Source organism: Coffea arabica, chromosome 8e, assembly GCF_036785885.1.
Source record: "Coffea arabica cultivar ET-39 chromosome 8e, Coffea Arabica ET-39 HiFi, whole genome shotgun sequence".
In the NCBI taxonomy this organism is placed as follows: domain Eukaryota; kingdom Viridiplantae; phylum Streptophyta; class Magnoliopsida; order Gentianales; family Rubiaceae; genus Coffea; species Coffea arabica.
Genome location: NC_092324.1, coordinates 51603019 through 51619918, shown reverse-complemented (window position 1 = coordinate 51619918; position 16900 = coordinate 51603019). Strand labels below are relative to the sequence as shown.

The window sequence follows — 16900 nt, the reverse complement described above, 5'->3', positions numbered from 1 at the left end:
AGTTGCTATCCCGTCTAATGACACCCACTTTTCATTGCTGTCTTTGAACTGATCTTTGCATGGCTCCCATATTAGACCCAATGATCATGCGGTATTGTCACTCGTATAGTTGACATCTGTACCCATATCAATCAAGACCTATACCTTGCATCTGTTGATTCTGGTGTCCACATACATTTGGTCTCACCTTTGGTCATCCACCATTGCTTCAACCGCGCTAAGCATCATACACTTGAGTTTTCGCCATTCCTCCTCGTACTAGCATTCTTGAATGATAGCATGTAGCAACTTTCTATCTGGAAATCCCTTGAAAAATCTAATGGGTCTTGACATGTATAGCAGTCGAAATTCTTGATCTTGCCCTTGTTGCCTTGAGCCCATTTAGTTTCATCTGTGGCGGAAGGAGTTTTCAACCATTCATGTGATTTCGCAAGATTCGAGTGACAATCTCCCCGACTTGAGCCTTGGTCGGATCTCTTTCTTTTGTCCCTTCTATCATCCCTTCATAGGATCTTATATAACTTGGATACAACCGTTGTTTCAGCTAAATCTTTTACGTGCCGGCTTTGGAGTTGAAATTTGATCCATGATCGCAATTTGTCCATAAACGTGAAGAATACGTCCTTTGGTGACATATTTGGTATCTCTAGCAAGAGTTTAGAGAACTCCTTCACATACTCGTGGACATGTTCGTTCCTATGTTGTAAATGATGAAACTTGGCACGAGTTTCATCTTCCATGTCTGCTAGTTAGAATTGCTTCTTCTGCTCGTTCTTGAACGCGTCCCAAATAGTGACGACGTCAGACCCTTTCCTTATATCATTACACCTTCTTCATCACCATATTAAAATTGAATCCTTCAAATATAATGGGGTTGTTTGCAGCTTGCCTACTTCCTCCATGATGCCAAGTGTGTCAAAATATCATTCCAACTCGTACAAAAAATTTTTGTATCACATCCCATCCTTGCTCCACTATAAGTATCGAGTATGTGGCACCTCGACCCTAAGTGTAGATACGGTGGCTCCCATTGTTCTTTGTATGTTTAATTTGTCTAGTTCCAAGCGAAACCTTTGCAACTCCTCTCGAATGTACGAAGGCTCCGTGATCGTTGCATTTGCTAGCCAACTGTGCTCTAGATACATCAAGCTCCATATTGGGATTGGCAAGCTCCTCTTGGAAAGACAACATATTAAGTCTAATCATCTCGTTCCCTTTGAGAAGTCTACCAACAGTCTTATTTAGCACGACTTACATGTTCCCACATAACTCTTCCACCTCAGATTGCGCTATGCATTCATTGAACTCAGCCCAACAGTCTTGGTGATTAGTAATGGTTAGCTCTATCGTAGTTAGCCTCTAGTCAAAAGCGGCCAGCGACTCTTAAATGGCGAACTTGTCCTGACGGCCCTTGCTTCGAGTAACCCTCTCTGGTTCTCGCAAGACATGCTTATTCTCAACCTCTCATTGTATGCTAGTATCTGATATAATGGCTATTCACTTGTCACCTAAACCCACGGTATCAGCACAGTTCCGATAACAACTGTCATGGGCTGTTTAATGTTCTATAAATAAATAAAACATGCAGCACTAGAGATTATGAAAGCCTGAAATTCGTTGTGCATTTTATGTTTTTATTTAAAATTGAAGGTGTTGCAATTTAGTTGTTATTATATAGTTTATGTGTTTACTTGTTTCTTGTGATTAAATAATTTGAATATACGCTATATTAGTATTGGATCAACTTTTATAGGAATTAACGCTAGATTAAGAAACTAGTGGGGACATAACATGATAATCTAGAAGTGAGGGATAATTGTTAGAGTAACTTTTGACAACTTACATGTGTTTGGCATGTAGAGATGACAATTTTGCTAAGTGTTGGTAATCAACCACAAGACATAAACCTCTTTAGTGAAAGCTTTCTTTTGTCTTTCTCCATTGTTTAGCCGAGAGAAATAAGCAAAGTTGAGAGAAAAATTAAAGTTTTTCTTCCTTGTTTCAGCCGAGAGACTAGAGGGAAAGGTGCAAGATTTTTCCTTGTCTTGCTCCAACCTTCTAGCCAATAGTGAGAGAGAGAGAGAGAGAGAGAAAGCTTGAAATCCTTGCCCTTTCTTCCTTGTCTTGCAGCCAAGAGAACCCTTGCCTCCTTCTATTTTCCCCCAACAAATCAAGAAGAGAAAAGCTCCAATATTCCAAGTTTATTCCAGCCAAGAAATTGAGTGGTGAGTGAGAAGTTTTGTTCCTTTTCTGAGTCTTGAAACTGAGGAAGAAACTAGGAAAGTTTGAGGGATTTCAACCATGACCAATTCACAACCAAGGGGAAAGAGCTTGAGAAAGATTGGAGAAAATTTGCTCCATCCCTCTTGTTGCAGCCGAGAGAGAAAAGAAAAAAGTGGAAAGCTGTCAGTCTTGATTCTTCAATTTTCAGCTTCAATTTCTTGGGAAAAAAAAGGTAAAAAAGTGCTGTAAATCTTTCCTTCTTCCATGCCTTTTTAAGCTTTAAGGATGTAAGTTAGATTTGAGCAGAAAAGAGAAAGTTTTGGTGAAGAAAAGTTTCAATTTTCTTGCTGAAAATTTTGCTTAGCTGATGACAGAGTTATTGTGGTAGTTGATGACAAATTTTGTGAAGTTTTTTTGGTAAAATGCTTAGCCGAAAAAAATATGTAATAGAACTAGATTATTGCTAATTCCTTCATTTTATGTTGGATAAATGATATGCTGTGTATTTGGTATTGTCAAACAAGTGGAAGGTTGAAATTTAGGGTGACAATCATCCCCGGGTAGGTTTAGTAAAATGATCATTACTTAGTGTACAAAAATCGAAATTGAATGCCGTTAATTGCATTTGAAACTAGACTCAAAGTATAAAATTTGAGCTTCATTTTATAAACACACCAAAAATTGGCAATATTAACTGAAAATTCTGTCTTGCACAAGTAAAAACTAGAATGTTGTAATAACTTGCGACTCAATTTGGACCAATTTATGAACTGAATCTATTTGAGGTATCTTCTAAAGATTGTTAGTACTTCAAGTCTAGTTTTTAAGGGGGTAATTTTTATAATTTATTGGAATTTATAATTCGAGTTATGATTTTTCAAAGAAATGATGCTTATTGGAAATTTTGTTTTGTTGGAACCGTGGGGAAGAAGCTGTGATTTTTTCAACTTTATCCCTAAAATTTTAGTTGTAAATTGACACATCTTGACTCTATATACCTGCTAACACCTAAATCTAGTCATGTATGTGATATTTGAGGAGTTAAAAGCATGAAAAGATTGACTTTTAAAGCATTTTCAAAGCCGAAATTTCTAGACAGCAAATCAAGAAGGAAAGCTACGAGTTTCAGTTCTTGTTTTTCAAAAATTTTGTTAAATTCTATCTAAAAGCACTTTACATACCTATTATCTCTTTTATCTTGACATGCATGTAGTGTTTTGCTTGAATCCAAATGAGATAAGTGCCGATTTTTGGAGGAACCTTGCTGAAACTTTTGTTTATGTTGATATTTGAGAATCGATGGAGTAAAGTTGAGAATTTTGTTTTAAAACAGAAATTTCTTGAAAAGTTTTGCTGGACTTTGAAGCTGCATGCCCTCATTTCAGTGTTTACGTGATTGTATGATGGATCTTGTTTGATAATTTGGAAGATTGAATGAAATTTTTGAAATGAACATGACTGAATTGCTGATTTATATCCAAGAGTGTGGCTGTGTTTTCTTCCAGTTATTTCTATTGTGCAAATATTATTGTGAAATGGAATTGTGCAAATATTGGTCAAGAACACTCTATAATCCTTCATTTTACCTTGTATTTTCTACTTACTCTGACTAGAGCAAGAAACATTGAGTTTTAGGGAAAGAAACTCGAGCTGTCAGCTATTTGAGTTTGTTTTGGACCGATTGAAATGGTTGAGGATTTCAAACTATTTTCTAAATTTTTTGGGAACTCCGACCAAACTTTAAGTTTAAAACAACCTAGAAAGTATGATAGTAAAATGCATGTTAAATTGAAGAAGATCTAAGCTAAGAACTAATGGACTTTAGATGGAAAACATGAATCACATTGTGCTAAAAATTCTGTTTCAAATTATCTTAAACTCGTACTTAGATTTTAGGGTCTAACTTTAAACTCTAAAATAGAAATTTATCCAAATCTGACTAAAATCCCATTTACACTATCTCATAAGAGTTTTGCTTCTAAAATGATCTATATAACTTAAATTCACTGATTTTTGGAGAAAAGTTTGAAGTAATATTGGTGACAATTTCTATCAATAGTAGTTGAGAGAGTGAGGACATGGTTTCCAACCTTATTTTCAAGAATTTGATTATAAAACTATATATACCTTAACCTACTTCTTTGATAACTCTTCTAAACTAGAATTTTAAGTGATATTATAGTCGGTTTGACTAAGATAGTATTTTTGGAGTGAAAGTTTGTAGCGGAGAAAAGTTTAGTACTTGTAGTTTGGGCATGTCTCAGGAGTCGATGGTGAGTTAGAAGGAAAACCTATAATCGAGGTGTGACGATCCACTTCATTTGGTGAGTGTTTCAATGGTATGGTCTGATTTGTACTTGATTCAAATGCTGTTTTGATAAGATTATCGATTGATTGAAATGCTAGCTCTCTTGAATTGAATATTGGTTAGGCGAGTGTATAATTTATCGCACTCGACTTAATTTGACTATATCGCTATCCTTCTATTTATATGTGAAAGATATATATGTGCTTGATTTGAAGTCGTTATACTAGTAATGATTGAATTTCTGACGGAGTTAAGTGCTACGTCCGAAATAGATGGAAGCCACCTCTAGAGTTTGAATATGAATATTGCTATTAAATTTCTAACGGAGCTACGTGCTCCGTTCGAAATGGACGAGAGCCACCTCTAGAGTCTTACTACATTCGAAATAGACGGGAGGCACTTTTAGAGTCCGAATATGGATGATTGATCTTGAATAATTGAACGGAACTAAGTGTTGTGCAGTGCTAAGTGCCACTTGCGACGGGGGTCACCTCTAAAGCCCGTACGAGCCACCTCTAAAGTCTGTATCTATCCCGTATCTTTTAAAATTGATTGTACTACGTGTTATTATTTGGTTTGCTCATGTCTGCTCCATGAAAAACGTGATCGTATCACTGTTAAATGATATCTCTGGATATTTCTTGTTACATGTCAAACGTGATTATGTCTTAATGCAACTTTTGAGATACTTATTAGTTTGCTTATATATTTTCTTGGAATCTCACTAGACTTTTAATTCATCCCTTCATTAGTTTTCCTTAACAAGATACGGGACGAGGCTGTGCATATTTTGATTGTTGAGATGGCTAGCAGACTCATCAGGCCAAGTACTAGAGATATACAACACGATACGTACATCGATGATATCGTGCATGTTTTTGGATTATGGTTGACCAGAGATGGTCTGAGAGAACAATTTTTGGGGTCTCTGTGATCTGAGCTCTTTTTCCTGAAGTCTATGTGGCAACAAGCTTCACAATCTTTTCTTTTGGTATACGATCCAATTGGTGTTTGAACTACAAACTATCTTCCCTGTAACTATACGTGGAATTTTAACCTCTGCTCTTACAGTTTATGCACAAAAAGAGAGGGATAAAAACGTTAAAAATAATGAAAAGATGTCTAAAATTCTCCTGTTGCTTGCATCTTCCTCCTTCCTTTTAGCAGCCAAGTGGAAACTGGTGTGCTCTTAACGGCGGTCTAGCCCCAAAAACCGTTTAAAAAAAAAAAAGGACAAATGTTTCGGCTGCCACGCGTAGCGGCAACAATTGTAACTCTTCTTTTACCCAAAAACGTAGATAAATGGACGCCTTGAGACAAATTTCCCTGTTTTTGGAGTCGTTTTATGTATTATATTTACTTGTGATTATCACCATCTTCATTGAATGGGAAAGCATATTTGTCGAGTGGGAATCAAAATTGTCTCCAACAATTCAACATTATTAAGTATGGTTGATCGTTAATCAGCAGTTCCCTGAGATTTTTTCCTTGTTTTGTAGAAAAGCCATTACAAGAATTTCATCAAGGAAAAACAAAACATTAGAATCATGGGACGGATAAGGTCTGGGATAAATTTTTCTCAAACTTGAGCTCAAGGGACAACCAAAATAAGGGTAGACCATTCACAAAGGGTTTTTTTTTTTTTTTTTTTTTTTTGGCCAAACTCTTATACGACACTCGAATATTGTTGAAAAGCAGAAATAATAAGGTTACAGTCAATGGCTTCATGGATAAAGTATTGTTATTAATAAAAATAAAAAAGAGTAGAATAATTAATTGTTTGGCATAATTAATTTCCCAAGTCAGATGTATATCATGCAACTATAACTCGCTACTGTAATCATTAACCAATTGTTTGACAAATGAAAAGATTTGCAAAAGATCTCAAAGCCACTGTTTGCATCTTCTCAGACTTATTATTGTTACAATTGACGTATGAATGATTAGTAGACTTAATTATTGCACACCTTGTATATGAACAATCCAGCACAATTCGATGCGTTTATTCTTTCCCACAGATTTTGAGTTCTGTTCTTGGAGATCTTACAATATTCACCTGCAGTTTGTCGGAGCGGCCTTGAATCATTAATTCTTCACCTCCACTTTATTCGATGCGTTTATTCTCTCCCACAGATTTTGAGTTCTGTTCTTGGAGATCTTACAATATTCACCTGCAGTTTGCTGGAGACGGCTTGCATCATTAATTCTTCATGCAGAGTATCGACTCGCTCATCTATGTAACAACCGCCTCCAGTTTCTAAATGATAATCATCACAATAGAACCTATAGGGTGAGCGGATCCACAGTCGTTCAAGTGCTGGAGCATTTTTTTTACCAAACTAGGAGGCATGAACGCGCTTCGCGCGATAGAAGTATAAAATGCCCTGCCCAGTTTTGAACTAATCAAAATAATAATTTATGTAGAAAAGTATATTTTTAAGTATAGGTATTCTACAAGTCCGAAGTTTTGTTGATATTTCTTGGATGTTTCTCACAAAGCCTTTGGTGAATGGCAATTGGCAATTTACATTTTTTAGAAAACCATTTCTGATGAAACAATGGGGCCAACGTAGTATATAATACAGAGTAAGGAAAGAAAGAGTACCGCACAAGTTCCTCTTGTTTATGATTATAATTAAGAGACCAATATTTAAATATTTGTAGTTTGTTTTCAAGGCATGACTCTTTAATAATTTTCCAAATTAAGAATTTTTATTTTTCTTTCAATTTTTTTTCTACGTGTATTACATCTAAACTATTAATTTTGTTATCAATTATTCTTATTTAGTAGTGAGAGGTAAATAATAACTGACTTTAAAAAAATTATAAATTAATTTTAATATTGTCATTCCATCAAATATTTTCTTTTTTTATCATACATTTTTGTTAGCTTCCATTTTGATTTTGAGTGGCATGAATAGGTGGTATAGAATTGCAGTATTTCTTAAGTCCTAACATTTTTTTGTATTTTATTTAGGCCTATGATTAAAAATATTTGAATGTTTGTTATTGGTTTGTAAGTTTTAAGCTTAAATTTATATTTTTCAAATTATTGTATTTTTATGTATTTGATCATGACTGCGCCACTATCCTAGTGTACTCAATATCTTCTAATGTAACATAGTCACTGTATAAAAGGTTATGCCTGTGTTATTATGGTATCAATTTATGATACTTTTATTAATAAAAATATTTTGAGGACTAATATTAAGAAAAGAAATAATCAGAACGAGGGAAATAATTTATATTTTGTTCTTTTCGGAGAACTGAGGTATGATAAATGGAAGCTAAGGGAAATATTTTTGGTTCTTTTTCTTTTTTTGTTGTTTGAGGGAGGGGGGGGGGGGTTCAGTTGGAGGCAAAAGCCTAGTTACATAGGAATATTACACCCATCAAAAAAGCCTGAAGAGCTAATTTTTCTGCTTTGATGGTTTATTGAAATGCTTAAGATTGTAACCATCACACTGGATAAAAAAAAATGCAGCCACGTGTTTTTTTTGTAACGAAAGTTAGCATCAACTTTATTGCTAAACATCAAAGGCTAATAAGTACATTCCGTTGAAACATCTACTATCAAAGCTTAACATCAAACTGAGGTCAATGTAATGAAAACATTATTACCAGACAAGAAACACAAAATTCCAATTCCATGTAAAAAAAAAACATTTTTTATTCTATACAAATAATAGGAAAAAAAATCGTAAATGACAAAGCTATTGTATTACAAACCAATTGTTTCTGTCTTAAGATTTACGAGCCTTTAATTCATAACTAAATGTTATAATTCAAATCCTTTACAAATGGTTGAAACAAAGGAACAATAACTATTTAATAGTTATAATCAGTAATATCTAAAACATATTAATATACAACAAAAAAAATATATACAATATTATAATTCATTAATACATACAAGATCAAATGTCATGCGGTATAAGTAAATACAATTACATACGATATAAATCTAAGTCTACCTAATCTAACCTTTTTTTAAAATTAAGAAACAAAATGTATCAATAAGAGACAAACAAATACAAAATATCATTTTTTTATTTTAATTAATATACATATTTAATATACGTAGACAGAGCAAAATTATAATGAAACAAACAAATTTATCTCTCATTTGTATATAATTATTTAGAACTTGGCATAAACAAGTGATTGCAACCCAATAATTTAGGAAAAAATAATTAATTTTGTTATCAAAGTGGATAGAGGGACCATTATTTTTTTTTTGAAAAAAGAAATTTGTTATATTAGAAATTCAGAACCAATGACTGTAAAAATGCCGTAGTACTTCATGGAATCTACAAAGACAGCATATGTCCTGGCGGCACTACTAAACAAAGCCAGAAGCGGCACTACTGAACAAAGGCAGAAGACAGATTCTAGGACCTCATGAATTGTCCTTTATTCCTTGTAACGAAGTAATGGTAGTAAAAATAATCCTTTCATCATGGCTGTTGCTCTTATCTTCTCAGCGAATTTTCGTCTTTGGAGGCCAGAGAAGCTTGAAATACACAAAAAGCGAAATTCATCAAGGCACTTCACACTAAAAATAACATTACTTGTTTTGTGTATAAAAATGACATTAATTGTTTTTGTATATAAGAAGGCCTTTTCTTTTAGACACGTTAACAATAAAAATATTTTGAGGACTAATGTTAAGAAAAGGGATAATCAGAACAAGGGAAATAATTTACACTTTCTCAAAGGGTCAAAGCTGCAACATAGCCAATGGTTGCCGAAGGGGTTTTAGTTTTACAGCTTAGTTAACAAATTGACGGAATGGGGCTCTAATTCCAAAACATGAAAGAGCATCCATGTCAGACTAATGCTGAAAGCTGCGAAATAAATCAATCTTAACTCCGCTAATGTTCCAAGTCCAGACTGTTCATAAATCTAAAACTAAAACAGGCATGTTTCTCTTTTGGTTCTAATGGCAGCTCAATTGCCAACAAAGCTCTTCTTCGCAGCACCATGTTTGGCCAACCACAGCACTCACGTACTTTCCTACAGCTCGTCCTGCAAAAAGGGTGGAAGTAAGAGAGTTAAAACAATTGGAATTTCTGATAACAAGTCATCATAGTTAACTCAACACTGAAAGATTAGACAAGCCCTTACTTTAACATTTTCCTCAGCTGCGGCAGTAACATCTTCCTTTGTTTCTAATTTGGTGTCTGCATCATCACTATCTGCTTCATCAGCAGCAGCATCATCATCGCCTTCCTCAGCCTAATAAGAAAGTGCATGCAATAAGAACATATCACAAATAAAATCTGGAGCAAAAAGAGTCTCCTTTGAGAACAACATTTTAGTCAGGAACTTACATCAGAATCAACTGGGTCATCCTTTGCTTCCTGAAACAAAATCAGACAGGAGTTTGAGATATAAGTTGTCTCTTCATAATCAAATGATCACTATTCAAATAATGCAGTATAAAGGAAGTCCAAAGTCCAAACTATACAGAAATGGAATTCAAATGTACTCAAGACGTCATGCAACAGAGGAGAATTAATGAAAAGTACCTCCTTCTCTCTCTTCTTTTCTGCCTCATCAAAAGCAGCTTTTTCAGCCTACAACATGAACATTTCCATGTGTCAACAAGCAGATGACAATAATTTAAACCTTTTTATTTTTAATTTTTTTGTGCATAGCTTGGGAAAAAAAAATTCCACATACATCCTTATTCTTTCCACATGTCTCTTCGGCCAACTTCTTAGCATATTCAGGATCATCAAATACCAATACATTGTCAAATAGAGTTCCAGATTTCACCTGAAGAGGACATATATTTCCATCCATCAATCAGTTGAATCCAATGAGAAGAAACAATATCTCAAAACACTTGAGAAGTAATCTCACCTGCCACAGTTCAATGCCTACACACTTCAAGTTCAGGTAAACATATAGATCTGCATCATCCTTAAATTCTGCACGCATAAGCAACATTCAATCTGAGTCAACTTACACATCTATGGTTTAACAAAATACATGATCATTCCAAAAAGAGGGCAAACCTGGGTTATCAATCAAAGGTGCCTTCCATTTTCCCTTATAGTTAGGATTCTTGATTTTCTGATACAGAAACAATATACTGAGAAACACAGCTAGTCAATGAACAATTGCAATCAAACCCGAATTCAGATCCAACACACCTTGGCCTTCCACGGACCCTTGTATTCTGGATTGGGAATGGTTGGGGCCGTCCACTCACCATCTTCTTCATCATCCCAGTCCTCAGGCTGCAATGTGTAAACCACGCATCAGCAACATCATCACTATTCCAAACAGAGTATAGGTGCATGTTGGCAATACAGGAAACAGGATTCTAATAAAAAATACCTTCTTGGCATCAGGATCGGGAAACTCCTTAGGGATGTCATCTTAACCCTGTATGAACAGAAAAAAGTGCTTCTTATCATCATTTTCTCGCTAGAATAACCCAAAAAAAATGGCAAACAGAAGAAAGAATTTGTTCACCTCTGGTTTCTTATCCTCAGGATCAGGAATGTATTCCTTGTCATCCCAATCTTCAGGCTGTCACAAAGGCCTAGTTAATACCATAACCACAGCAAAATATCAGTTGATGTTAATCAGAAAGGAAATGAAAATGCAATTACTTTCTTGGCCTCTGGATCCTTAATTTTCTTTGGTGGAAGAAGGTCCCAGTCAGAATACAAGCTACCAGTCTGCTTCTCAACATTGTCAATTAGGATGCTGTAAGTGGCATCTGGGTGTAGGATGAAGGAATAGACATGAGTGAGTTGGTCAGTTTCACATGGGACGTCCTTCTTGATTAAGTGGTTTGTTTCGTTGTAGTTGAGAATGGCATGAACTTTTTTGGTTGTGTAGCCACAGATATCTGGTCCAAACATGATACTGAAGACAAAAGTTCTATAGAATCAACCACTGTTGAAGGAATTAAAGAATATACAATGAAATAACAATGATTGCTAAGGCATGACCTGTATGGGGTGTCACCACCAAATTTCTTTTGATCAACATCACCACTGAGTAGTTTCATGTAGCCACCACCACAGTCAAGCTTCTGTTCATGCTTCACGCAGAATTGGAACACTAAGGTTTTATCCTTGTTGCTGAACTCAGGGAACTCAGCTGAAATGGCATAGAATCTGTAGTCTTCACTGGTCTGAATACCTGCATTGGGACATCAAAGCTAAGATCCAATGTACCCTTAACTTCCAAGTTCACATCCAATAGTGCACCAAGAATACAGGGCGAAAAAGGTTACCTTTATCATTGGCGTCTCCATGCCATTTACCAGCAGTATAATTCCACTCTCCAGCAGTATTATCTTCCTTTTTCCAGTCAGACTTTACCCACCGTTTCTCCCATCCATCTAAAAGTGTCTATCAGCACAAAGCATTTTAGTACGACAATCAAATAGAAATTGCTTTTACATTCATTTTAGTACAAAAATCAAACAGAAACTGCTTTTACATTTTAACAGACTTCCCTTTGGACAGAAAATGATATCTAAGAAAGCTATCTACCAACATTCCAACATTCCTCCCTTAGCCTAGCACAAGTGGGGTGTCCAAAACACAAAAACAAGCTGACATGATTGTACATTGTTCTACAGAAACATATTCGTCCAATTGAAACAATGTGCAGTTGATAACACTAACCATCAACAATACGAAAACATTGTTCAAAGCCACCTAGGAGGCTAGGACCGACACAATAACATTGTTAAACCGTTAACATATTCAATTCTTTCCAAACATCTCAACTGGAAAGCTAAATAAACAGATCATATAACATCACCATCATCCCCCTGGAATCGCACAAAATCACACCTCTAACTTATCTAGTAACCAAGCAACATCCGGGAAGCAAGTGTACTGTCCAGAAAACAGTCCTCACATACAAATAAAAAAAAGATCAATTACATCCGACAAACCATTACATCGAATCATCAAAAAGAAATCCAAGTCTCAACTTTCATATAGACAGAATCAACAGATCTAGGTAACAGACCAGAATTCCATTCACATTTCAAATCATCCAATCAGAAAACTGGAATCCATACATCAACCGCTAATCCAAATCCGATCTTCCACAAATTAATTTCAACAAGTAAAGCTAAGACAAATTGAAAATAACTGAAAACCAAACTCAATTACTACTTCAACATTCAGAAAAAGAACAAGTAGAAGACAGAGGGAGAGATCGGGAGATGAAGATACCATCGAAACGCTCCTCGAAGAAGACTTTAGCGGAGGCGCAGGTGAAGAGGAGGCCGAGAGCAAGGCATAGAGAGAGAATCAGAAACAAAGTGGGGTGGAAAAGAAACACTAAACCACCAGTTTTTCAAAAAAAAAATCCTCTGAATAAGCAAAAAAAAAAATACAACCAGTCAAGACACAAAAAAACCACTAAATGATCAGCTATTAAGCCCTAGAATTTCAAGATATAACATCACAAAAAAAACACAAAAACATCTTCCCATGTAGACAGTGAAACAGAAAAAGAACCCAAAAGCCAAAAATACCGAAATACTACCTGATATTGATATTCCACCTACAAAAAGAAAAAAAGAGGAGCAAAAAATTTAAAAATAAAGTGAAGACAAGGGAGTGGAGATCCTGGGAGGGGATCTAGCGACGACGACTTGAAACGGAGGGAGGCAGAGGGGGGAATCCCAGGGCTGGTGGGAGAAGGGAAACATGTGATGTTGGGTGTAGAAGGAGCTAATAGAGGATAGGGAGATGATATGGTGGCAGAGGAGGGAACGAAGAGAGTCTGAGGAGATGAAGGGCGAGGGAGTGGAGATCTAGAAAGGAAGGCAGTGAATGATGCTGATGACAGCGAGGATTTAGCGGAGGGATTGGAAGTTCTAGAATCCCAGGGCTGGTGGGAGATGGGGCACTTGTGATGTTGGGTGTCGGAGAGGGAGATGATGTGGCGGTGGAAGAGGAGGGAACGGAGAGAGTCTGAGGAAAAATAGAGAGAGGGAGAGAGGAAGAGAAAGGAACGGAAAAAAAAACGAGCAGAAAAGGAAAAAGAGAAGAGAGGCGGCGTTTTAGTCTAACCTAGGTCTCGGCGGAGGAGGAGGGAACGGAGAGAGTCTGAGGAAAAAATAGAGAGAGGAGAGAGGAAGAGGAAGGAATGGGGAAAAAAAAGAGAAGAGAAAAGGAAGAAGAGAAGAGAGGCAGCGTTTTTTAGTCTAACCTAGGTCTCGGGCAATGCACTAAACACATAACAACGAAGGTCACGTGAGGACGACGAATCACGTGAAAAACGACCAAACTCTTGGCACTTTTATTACTTATGTAGATAAGTAGCAAAATGAATTTCATTTACTGTCCCATGAAATCCATTAAATTCCACTTCTTTTAATTGACCAAGGTGTCTGGGAGGCCATTCTCTTCCTCTTTCTTCATTAAAACCTGGACAAAGTAACTAAAGCCAAAATAAATCAGTCAGGTTCTTAGCTAAATGCATCGATAGAACATGTGATGCCCAACCTTCTAAAATGAGAAACCAAAATGAGGAGAGTGAAGAGTACATAATAAGTTCAGAGAAAGATGTACACTAATAATCATTTGTTTTTATTTTATCAGGTCACTGAAGATGCACAAAGAAACAAAACCAAGTATTTTAGTCACAATAACAAGCAATAATTTTCATAGCACGCTTTCACTTCTTTCAATTTGCCAAAATCATTCAATTAATATCTGCTTAAATTATAACCTTCAAACATGACTTAAGATTGGAGAAGAGAATTTGGTTGAATGAAAAGTCATGGACATCAAAAGAAAGGTCACCTTGGGCAAAGCCTGCTGGTTCCTACACATACTGTGGCATGAACAAGAAGTAGAAAGGAGAGAGACACAAAAAACCAGGAGAATAAAGTTTGACGGGCAGTTAAGTTGTTTCTCCATGCCAATGGACTGTGGCATCAACAAAGAAGGGTGAAAAACAAAAGACAAACAAGTGATAAATTTAAAAATCTCCCCACAGACTGCAACAGTAGAGTCCTGATTTAAGCAGCATTGTCTCTTCAAAGTGACACCATTGGAAGTCACATCTCTGACTTGCATCTTTAAAAGCAGCGTGACAAAAAGTGCAAAAAACACATGCTGTGAGAACGTTAGAAGAACAATGTTATTTCCCAAAGTTTATGCTGAAATAAGTACCTATGGATCAGCTATAATCCATAGGCCTGTTTATTGGGGTAGGAACAGGGAGAGTGGGAAGGGAGAAGCAGGGCTCAGAGAAAGAGCAAAGCCACGCCAGGATGCGAGGATATAGCTGGTAAGCAGCAAAAATTAAGAGTCGCTATAAGCATGCAGACACTTATTTGATATGTCAACTGTCAACTATTCCCATACTGCATTCTAAAAGGGAGAAGCGGAGCTTAAAGAACAAGCCAAGCCATGCAAGGACGTTGGGATGTAGCAGGTAAGCAGCAAGGTTTGCCTTCAAATTGGGACCGACTATGGAATAAGCATGCAAACACTTACTTCAACTATTAAATATTCACATACTGCCCTTTTAGAAACAACACTGCCATCAACAGCTAAAACAGAACTCGTACAGAATGAAGAAGGAAAAAAGACATGCAAAGGTATCGACATCTAAAGAGAGATTTACATCTTACAAATTGGATATTGAAACGGTTTTCAACCAATTTAACAAATAAACGAAGAATCTCATACATTACAAATCCACAAGATGTAAGAAAAAGATAATCTTGTACTTTATGGACATTAATGGCAACACTACAACTAGGGCCACTAACAAATTATGCCAAAGAGTGATCTAATCTAATTATGCTCAACTAAACAGATGTTCAGCTCAGATTCCATCCAATATCAATTTTATAATGGAAGTGGAAATTATATAAACAAAAATTTCCTTCCTTTTCTACAGATAAATTGTTATAATTGGATGGAAACCCCTACATCTGATGTCATAGAGCAAAAATTGACCTTGAAACAAATATGTCAAACCTCTAATCATCTATGCAAATCACGAATATGTACACATAAAACATCAAAAGTTGAAAAGAAATCCAGTCATTCTGGTTTTGCTAACTTTCGAAATTTAAAGTCAACCAACTCTCGATGGAAGATTGGCCTGGCTTGTAATCAAGCTGATTTGACAATAACCCTAGTTGAGGCAATCAACTTAAATGCTTCATATAAGCATCCATGACTAACATCAATTCACACTGAAGGCCATAAGGATGATCTTAAAACACTAGAATACAGCTTCTGAGTGAAGGTCATGGACTTAGAGAAAAAAAAAATGAAAATGGGGCGGTACAAGTAGAAAATATGACAGTTAGAGAACGCTGTACAAAAGACATTCAGAATGGCAAAAAGAACAGTTTCACAGAGTACTTAACAGAGGATATTATCCCAAATAGACCTAAGGAAATGGAATCTTCAAGACTAAAGAAATTCATTCAGCATTTATTCACTTAGCGAAAAGCACCACAAATTTTAAAAGCAAATTAAATGTAACAATGCCATTTTGAAAATCCAATCTCTTCGAAGAAAGGGCAAATATCTCTTGCCTAATTTGCTTTAGTTATGCTAAGTCAAAGAATATTAGCCTTTTACAATGTTTCCAAAAAGATGGTAAAAAGACGCTAACTATAAATCAACCCCACCCCCCACCCCCACCCCCCAAAAAAAATCTCACAAAGAAGGGGAGAAAATGGGAAAAATTAATAGATTTAGTAACTAACCTGCAGACGAAATTCTTCTAAATGTGGACAAGCCTCCAAAATAGGCACAACATTCAGTAGATCAGGTGGAGACGTGATCATTGGGACAAAATATAATGTCCTAAGATTGCTGAACATATCCATCTTTCCAGGTGTATATTGTAGCTGAATCAAGAGAAACAAAAATCATGAATACCACTGCCAAGAATTGGACACAGAAAATGATGATTGATAGTCAATACAAACCTTGTCACTGTGTGTTTGGAATAATAAGTTTTTTAACTTAGGACAGTCCTTCAGAACTTCTCCAAAAAAATAAGGTATGGAACCATTGCCAGTGAAGGTGATGCGTGCATCTTCTAGTTTGGGAACACAGAGCGAAAACTTTATCGGGCCATTGTGAAAGAAAGAAAAAGTAAGCAGGTTGCCAGCACAGATATGAGATATCAATCTCCTCCAAACCAGGACAGGAATGAACATACAGAAACTTCAATTGGAGACACGGAGCAGAGATAGAAAGCTTAGGAGTAAGTTTACAAAATCCGAGTCTAAGAGTCTGAAGGTTAACACAAGAGGACAACATTCTCGGTAATTCTCCATCACTCAGGTGAACCAAGTCTAAATAAAGGCCCTCAAGGGAATTAAATTGGGTAGGGAAACTT

General features: G+C 36.0%; 1 long non-coding RNA gene and 1 pseudogene across 1 annotated transcript; one reads left to right on the top strand and one right to left on the bottom strand.

Annotated features, from left to right (window-relative positions):
* Positions 1–1698: 1698 nt before the first annotated feature.
* LOC140012544 (uncharacterized) lies at positions 1699–5669 on the top strand. Its single transcript, XR_011819729.1, has 2 exons — positions 1699–2455; positions 5298–5669. It is a non-coding gene; the product is annotated as an uncharacterized lncRNA (long non-coding RNA).
* Positions 5670–9211: 3542 nt separating this feature from the next.
* LOC113703970 (calreticulin-like) lies at positions 9212–16858 on the bottom strand (annotated as a pseudogene).
* Between the last annotated feature and the right edge of the window lie 42 nt (positions 16859–16900).